This window comes from Acomys russatus, chromosome 3 (assembly GCF_903995435.1).
Source record: "Acomys russatus chromosome 3, mAcoRus1.1, whole genome shotgun sequence".
Lineage (NCBI taxonomy): Eukaryota > Metazoa > Chordata > Mammalia > Rodentia > Muridae > Acomys > Acomys russatus.
Window position 1 is genome coordinate 70,135,950 of NC_067139.1, and position 9,097 is coordinate 70,145,046.

A 9,097-nucleotide genomic window follows, 5' to 3' on the forward strand; every position below is an offset into this window, starting at 1 on the left:
TTCACACACAACCCTCAGAGAGAGCATCCTACTGAATACTGTAAGTCAAAGAAGAGATCAGGGTGCTGTTGACTCCGTGGGAGGTACCCAGACACAGGTGTCCCTCTGGGCCAGGACCCAGGCCAGGGAGAACCAAGGGGCCTGCACGGCCACCCGGCCTGGCTATAGATCAGGTTTCTGGGACCATGGGCCTCAGGCCTTGAGGACAGGTGGCTCCATGTGGCCATGACGACAGGTGACTGCTGCCACCTCCCTGGCTCCCTATGCGACTGCTCTGACAACCCTGCCCTCTCCAAGGTTGTGGAAGTCACAGGGCTGGTGCCACCCCCGTATGTAGCACAGGTGACTTCAAGGGACGGCCGGCTGCTCTCAGCTGTCATCCGAGCTTTGGACATACCAAGCCACTGTCCCTTCTGCCGAATCTGCCATGAGGGAGTGAATGGGGAGACCTTGCTGTCCCCTTGTGGTTGCACTGGCACACTGGGAGCTGTGCACAAGAGCTGTCTGGAGAAATGGCTGTCTTCCTCCAACACCAGCTGCTGTGAGCTGTGCCACACTGAGTTTGCAGTGGAAAAGCAGCCCTGAGCTCTCACAGAGTGGCTGAAGGACCTAGGGACCTGCACTGAGAAGCAGACACTGTGCTGTGACATGGCGTGCTTTGCGTTCATCACACCACTGGCTGCCATCTCAGGCTGGCTGTGCCTGTGAGGGGCCCAGGACCACCTCCATCTGCACAGCCAGCTGGAGGCCCCGGGAGTCATTGCCCTCTTTACCATCTATATGCTCTGGACAGTGGTCTCTTTCCGATACCATTGCCAGCTGTACTCAGAGTGGAGGAAGACGAATCAGAAAGTCCGCCTGAAGATTCGGGGACACCCATCATTCCTTGCTGGCTGCTGGACTCTTGAAAAAGGTGGCAGAGGAGACTCCTGTGTGAAGGCCTGGCTGGCAGGTCCCTGAGGTAGTGGAGAGACCAGAGTCAGATGGCAATGCCCTAACATTTGGAAGGATGGAAGCTGCCTGACCCTTCATCCACAGCCATGATGGTTCTCAGGCCAAGAGCCACAGCAAGCAGAGCCTGCTCTGTGATCCAGTATGAACATATTTTCAAGGGTTTTGATTTGCACGTTGCTGTATATGACAAGGACAGATGGACAGACCTGAGCTTTGGATGGAGCAGACACCTCTATCTCATTCTGAGATCTATTGGACACCTCTTGGCCAGCAGCTTTGGCTGCTTGTGTCAAGGGCACCCATTGGACTAAAAGGTTCCAGCAAGCTTCTTGCATTACTCTGCACCTAGCTGGCTTGTTTTACTGCCACTCTTTGCATTATAAAGTTGCCCTGCATTTCAAAAACCTACCCCTGGATGAATAAAAGGAGTCCTTGTTAGAGAAGAAGAAGAAGAAGAAGAAGAAGAAGAAGAAGAAGAAGAAGAAGAAGAAGAAGAAGAAGAAGAAGAAATCAAACTTCCAGACGTGAAGACGTTTCTAAAGATTGTAGTTTGTGAAGTATCATACATTTGGGAACTTGAGTCTACCAGACCCAAGTTAACTTATTGTAGGTTGGGGACTCATGGACATCTTAATGTTACAGTAGGCTCTAGGCCTCAGTGGCAGCTCAGCCACCCCAATGCTGGATACCTTTAAGTGCTCTTCAGGTGCCCTTGGATGTCAGTGTCCTCTCTGTGCATTGAGCTGGTAGGTCTTGGTCTGCTAGGGTCCTTCAGGAAGGACATACTGTAGTGATGGAGGAAGAACACTATCTAGACGGTCTGAGGCCATGGGTTCAAATCTTGACTTTGGCCACAAGATAGCTTTGGCCAAGTTACTGAGAACTGTGTCATAAGATATGTTGTAACACAAAGGGAAATGATATTCCCCGCTGGTGCCTTGTGGGTAGGGTGTTATCTCTGGCTTTGGAAAAATCTCCTGTGGCTGACTAGGAGTGTTTCTATTCTACCTGAAGCGAACCCCAATCCTTATCTAGGGCAAGCCTCCTTTCTGCGAACAACTCTTGCTTTGAGATTGGTGGCCATAACTGAGGACCGCAGGCAGTATTGAGATGATGGTTCTGGAACACTGATACACAAAGAAAATGCTGGCACAGGAATGTCCCGTGTTCGACAAGGTTAGAGGCCAGATGGCAAGATGTTATGTCAAGTTACATTCCAAGCCTACCAGCCCTTAGTTCTGTTCTAGTTGCATATCTCTCCTTGCAGTGTGATATGGAACCACTCAAAACTAAACAACAACAACCCAAAACTGAATGACTTTGATGGCAAACACTCAATGGCAATCAACCCATTGTCACTTGTGTTCTAAGCACCTTATATGCACAAGTTTCCCTGTGCGCGTGACTTCTCTATCAGAGTGTTGAAGCAACTCACCCAAGTGATGAAGCCACTGACTAATAGAAGAACTAAATCAGAATGTGGCTTGTTTCAGTTTCTCAGCCACAAGGCCAGAGGTTGCCAGACCTAGCCAGGAATTGGAACCACGAGGGTGAAATGAATGTGGCTTCCAAAATGTTCTTAGGCATTGCGGCTCTGCAGATCCTTCTGTGAGAACTGTCTTAGGCAGAGCTAAGAAGAAGCCAGACTCACTATGAACTACAAGTCTCTTCAAGTCTCCAAGTGACTCGACTTTCCCCAAGTATTATCCACACACACACACACAAATGCTCCCACAAATTACAGAGCATCATGATGGGTTGAAAAGTGGAGTAAGAGCTGTGGCCGAGTGTGTGTGTGTGTGTGTGTGTGTGTGTGTGTGTGTGTGTGTGAGTAATTTTGGTTCAATGAATTTACATTGCCCTCTTTATTGGTTTTCTGCTTTGTGTTTCGTGTTTTGTGTTTTGTGTGTGTGTGTGTGTGTGTGTGTGTGTGCGCGCAAACTTCAAATGTAAAATATGACATAATTTGGCAAGTTTGCAAAACATTTCTGACCTCAGTAGCCTTTTTTTTTTTTTTTTTCAACAAGGCAGTCCATAGGCACTCCTTGAAGAACAGGCCATGAGATGTGAGGTTCCAGTGTAGATTCAATATGGGAGGCCGGGCATGAGTACCCTAGAGTTTCAGTCAACTGTCCTGAGTTTGCTAGGACCATCCTCTTGAGAGACTCCTGGAAATGGACCAGGACCTATAGGTATTGTGCAGAACAAAGACACCGCTACTTGTCTCACACTGACATCTGTTACAAGTCCCTGAAGCAAATAGCCTCAAGGTTATAGAATCCAGGCTAGCTAGGATGTTCGAGTGTGGCCCTACCTGCTATGGTTGAGATGTAGTTTGTCTTCTAGGGGCATATGGGTATTGACCATGAGTTTGAGTGTGGTATGGAGCCTGAGAAATAATTAGGTCATTGAAGTCTCTGACCCAGAGGGAATTAATGCAGTTTCTGAGGGTCCCTGAGCTAGAGGGTTGATAGGAAAAAGAGTTGTCCCTTTCCTTCTCTGCCATCCTGTCTCATCAGGTAGTCTCTCCTTCTCAACCACACCCATCTTTATGATGATATCACCATTGGGCTTTCAGCAGAAGTAAACAGGAGCAGCCCCATGTCCTTGAACCTTAACAACTGTGAGCTAATTAAACCTTGATGCTTTATAAAAACTTTGCCTCAGGTATTCTATTACAGTAACAGGGGGGAAGAAAGATTGCCACATCATTCCAACTTCTAGCTATTGTAAGTATACAGACTCACCAGTGCTCTTTTCTGTGAAAGAAGAATAGTATTCTACTCAAGCTGGGCAAGGGGAGACCTTCTTGGAAGTCTGATGAGCCTTGTGCTGCTCCAGTGACCAGAGGAGAGTGGAAAGGAGCTTTAGCCTCAAGATTCCCACCACGTGGTGGAGAGGCCACCAGCCGCCATTCTGTATCAAGAAAGGCTGTATCAGACAATGAGCTGAGCATGGGAGGATGTGAGAGTCACCTCCTATTGAGCCTCAGGGAGCTATGTCAGTAGACAGATGGAGTCTGAGAAGGAAGTGGCTTCCTTCCCCCATCTAATCCAATCATACTGCTTTTCAGAGCTGCTAAGTGCAGGGTCACTGAGCAGCAAGATGTGCATGCACACAGAGAGAGCTGGCTCATGAGGTCTGGCAGAATTTCACTGTCTTTAATGTAGGCAAGAGTTTGGATTTCAGCCACTGAAAACTGAAGAGAAAATTCAGGAACTAGGGGTTCCCAAAGAGGCCTCCACCCATGGAGACTCCAAGTGAAGGCCCTGAGATCCAATGTAATGTATCCAAGCCATCCTAGGAGTCTTGTTAACCCTGTCTCATGTGGGCTGGGCCTTCTTGCATGACTATGGTTTCAGAAACAATGGGAAGACAGAGCGCCTCCCTCTGGAGTTCAGGGGGGCAGGTCTGACATTTAGCCAACTGGAGTCAGGAAAGCTGATAAAATGAAAGGTCTGCAATTAAATAAATGGATCCCATGGCTAAAGGCAGGAGACCTCCATTTTGCTCCGTAGAGCACCTCTAGAGGGCTACTGTGTCCACACAGTATAGCAAGCTTCTTCATAGCCAGTGTCAACCCCCAAAGAGCAAGTCTGGCAAGTGCTCCATGTCTGACCCTCAGAAGCTACATAGAAACCTCCATATACTCATTTCAATCAGACCATCCCCATATAAAGGGAGGGAGGTAAACATAATTGTGAAGGAAGGGGTGTCAAAGAAATATTAACTTTTTTTAAAAAACACCATATCAAATAGGATTCTGATTATCAAAAGCCAGAAAAGAAACTATGAGAGAGAGAGAGAGAGAGACAGAGAAAGAGAGAGAGAGAGGAAAGAAGAGCGAGGAGGAGAGGAGAGAGAGAGAGCGAGGAGAGAGAGGAGAGGAGAGAGGAGGAGAGGAGGAGAGAGAGAGAGAGAGAGAACACATAGCTGTGAGTAATTAATCTATATATGATTAAATATAAGTGGATAATTATAGTTTCTTGGAATGTGTAATGAAAGTGCTAAATAAAGACCTGAATCAGAAATGACACATATTAGAAAGGAAATAAAATCAAATAACAGTCTGGAACTAATTACAATAAAGCTATTTGGGGAAAAAGTTAGGACTTTGGGGAACAGGAGCAAAAAGGGTAGAAGTAAAGAGTTTTTTTTTTTTTTAAACCATACAGTATTGATCGGTGGGAGTATGTGAAGAAACCTTTGTCACTTTGTCTTCATGTGGAAGAGAAGCATGTGCTTAGTCACAAGATGAAGCAACAGAAGGAAGCCATATTGGAGTGGGAAAATAGAGCAAACCATGATGACGGAGTCAAAATAAAGTGAATGGTAGACATAAAACCACTTTTAAGGAAGAGAAAATATGTAAGAATCTTGTTACACTAAAAGCGAATGGACTAAATTTTCCTATTTGAAGACAGGAATACTAAAGAATCAACAGGAGATGAACTGGTTCCTCTGGGAAGATGCTGGCTAATGATGCACATGAAGGAGAACAGGGGAGAGGTGAGGGCGTCTCTATGGTACACTGGGTTACTTGAAATCCTGTCTCTGATGTTTCTCCCTCTACTGCCAGCATCAGTTGCTCAGGTAAACAGTTAGACAAGAAAAGCTACATAGTGGTTAAAATTAAAATGCCTCTCAGACTTCTGTGTTTGAATACTTGGCCTCCAACCAGTGACATTGTTTGGGAAGGTTGTGGAGCCTTTGGGAGGTGGTGCCTCATTACAAAAGATGTGAAATGGATGGAGGCGAGGGTCCTAATACTTGGTAGACTGAACACTGCCAGCCTGCCCTTTGCTTCTTGACTGCAGGGGTAGTGAGCATCTTCATCCTCTTGGCACCAGCCCTTTCCCACCACAGTAGACTGTATCATTACACTGTATAACCAAAACAAACCTTTCGTCTCTTAAGTTGCTTCTTGTCCAGTATTTAGTCACAACAAGAAAAGTAACTAGCACAGATGGCAACTGATCACTGGCTGCTGTTCAGATTTTTCCAGAAATCACCACCACAGAACCAGCACAGAGAGATGGTTATATCTCATTTATTTTCACCTAGATCACCTACATTGTGTGACTTGTAGGGGCTGAGTGTTTGATGTAGCTTTTCAGGTCAGAAATAGTCCCATCTGAGAGCCTGCTTTGGACCAAAGAGTTGCCAAATAATCTATATTGTAACCCCATTTTTTCACAGAAGAAACAGTGGCTGGTCATAGGAATGTGAATCCTGGCTACATCATTTAAGCACAATAGACTTGAAGCGCAAACTTCTGTAGTTGAAGATTCCTTTCTTTCCATCTTTTCTAGTCCTTTAGGACACAAAATCTCAGGGGACTGAAACACAGTCTTTCCTTCAGATATTTATTGTGCAGTTACTCAGGGCCAAACACTGTAGCCAGCTCTGTGGATTCAGAAGCCAACAAAGAGGAGCAAGCCATTGCCTTTGTGAGGCATACATTCTTTACTTGATCATGGCCAAGAGGCTGAGAAGCAACAGAGGCCTCATATTCTGAAGGAGGCAATGGACAGGGACAAGACAGCAGTGATAGATGCTCAAAATGAAGAGTTAGCAGGGCAGGAGGCAGATGTGGTGCATTCTTTTAATCCACCCAACTTGGGTTCATTGAGTGCAAGGTCTAGTATTTATCCATCGCTGTACCCAATGGGCTATAGATTGCGTGCTTTCAAGTCACAGTTGTGTGTGGTCATGTACAGAAAAGGTGATGGGGAAGAGCAAAGATGGTTGTGGGTTTGTTGCTGATTATTAACGTGGATACTGTGGTGTTTTGAATAAGATGGTGCCCATAGGCTCATATATTTGAAAACTTAGCCACCAGGGAACTCTTTTATAGGATTAGAAGGATTAATTAGGAGGTATGGTCTTGTTGGAGGAAGCGTGCCATGGTAGGGTTGCGGGGAGGTTTTGAGGTTTCAAAAGCCCAGGCCAGACCCAATGTCTCTTTCTCTCTGCGTGCTGATCAGAATGTAGCTCTAAAGTATGCCTGCCATACCTGCTGCCATGCTTCCCACATGATTTTGCAATGGACTAAACCTCTAAAACTATAATTAAGCTCCCCCACCAAATGCTTTATTTAATAGGGTTGCTTTGGTCATAGTGTCTCTTTACAGCAATAGAACAGTGATGAAGACAGGTACTAAAGAGTAAAGGGGGATCCCTAAAGGCTTTAGAGTGGACCGGTGAGATAAAATCTGTGTTTTCAAGAGGTCTGGTTCATTCTGAGACTGGCAGACACACAAGAGTTAGTGGGAGGGAATCAAAGATGGAGAGATTACTCCAGAATGTGGTGTCAATCTTCTTGATCAATGCTCTCTAAAGGAATCTTCCTTAGTAATAGGGAGTTTCTGAATCTCTGTCGTCTGCTATTATCACCATCTGTGTTAGTACCAAAATATGGTTGTCTTGGTTACTTTTTTATTGCTGTAGGAAGACACCACAACCGACGTAACTTACAGAAGAAAGAGAATATTTGGAGCTTAGAGTTTCAGAAGGTTAGAGTCCATGACTATCATGGCATGGAGCATGGCTACAGACAGGCATGCATGATCCTCAAGCCATAGCTGAGAACTTATAGCCTGATCCATAAGCAAAAGACAGAGAAAGCTAGCTGAGAATGGTGTAGGCTTTTGAAATTTCAAAGCCTGTCCCCAGCAACACATCTCCTTCAACAAGGCCACACCTCCAAATTCTTCCCCAACAGTTCACCAACTGGGATGAAGTATTCAAATATATAGGAACCATTCTCATTCAGACCATTACAATGACTAAAATGACGTTTGGTCCCCTTTCCTTCACTGCATTGTGATGCCAGATGCTTAGGAAGGGACAGCCATACCTTGATTCCCCATAAGAATGATAAGAGCAAGCAACTGATTACAATTCAGTCAAGGGACAGAGAGGGAGGACCAGCCTGCTCTTTTTATAATAGACTTCTTACAACAACCAAGAATCCCACAATGTCTACTTTCCAAAGGTATTCCTCCAGTGGTATAAGAACCTCTTAGATTCTGATTATGTCACCTCTAGGTAGTGCCACTCATTGCTATCCAGAATGCTAATCCCAGGGACTTAGGAGCAGGGCACAATTAGCCCAAAATCCAATCAAAAGGGCCATTTTGGAAACTTTTAATTTGTACTAATAATCCTTAGATGTAAGTGCAAGTAGCTACACGTGGCTTGAGGTGGCTTTAGGATTATATAATTCAGAGCCCATGGGCCGCCTTTACTGATGTCATGGTACCGATGCTGTGGCTAGAGTGGGTAAGTCAGTGGGACCTTGTTGCAAAACATAAGTTGGAGAAAAGCTGAAGAAGACACACAAAATAGCTCCTGACCTCCATATTCAAGCAAAAGCAGACATGTTATCTACACACACAAAGTGGTGACTTTTTGGCATAGTTAAGTCCTTCCTCAATTTTTCTTTTCTTTTCTTTCTTTCTTTTTTCTTTTTCTTTTTTCTTTATTTTTTTCTTTTCTTTTTTTTTTTTTTCTTTTGGACATCTTCCATATAGATGGAATCAGAAACACAGACAAGGATGTAAACAGACAAATATTTATGAACGTGCTCTTCATAGTGGCAAAGTTAGATGCAAACTAGATACACAGCGAGGGATCATCTTGGTAAAGAATGCTCTGCCAGATATTAGGCTACACACGCTAATGAAAGTGGCAATGTCAAGTAATACTTAATAAAATGCCTATGGCATATTACTGCTAATTACATGGCTCTGTGGACTGACAAAGGAGGAAAAGGAAAGCCAGCAGACTGCCTGCAGCTGCGCGCATCAGGTGATGGGATTACACTTCTTTTCTCCTGCATCTTTTCATATTTCCCAAGTTCTCCACAATAAGTGGGCCTTGTTTTCTTTTATAATGAGGGAACAGGAGTGAGGAAGTGTTATTTTTAAATGGGAGAAAGTCATATTTTCTTTCTCTCTTTTTAAAAGATATTCCTTTTGTAATAAGTAGCACCAGCCAGCGTCTCATCCCCTCTCCACCTCTGATCTTGCCTTGGGGAGAAGGCCTTTTCCCAGAGCCTACACCCTAAGAATCTTGTGTCCTGGAGACCTCTATAGGCTTCAAGTGTTACTGTCACTGGTGGCCTGCTGTGAGGCCCTTA

At 44.9% G+C, this 9,097-nt stretch overlaps 1 pseudogene; it reads left to right on the plus strand.

Moving 5' to 3' along the window:
* Positions 1-225: 225 nt before the first annotated feature.
* Positions 226-1,301, plus strand: LOC127187204 (E3 ubiquitin-protein ligase MARCHF2-like; annotated as a pseudogene).
* Positions 1,302-9,097: the final 7,796 nt, after the last annotated feature.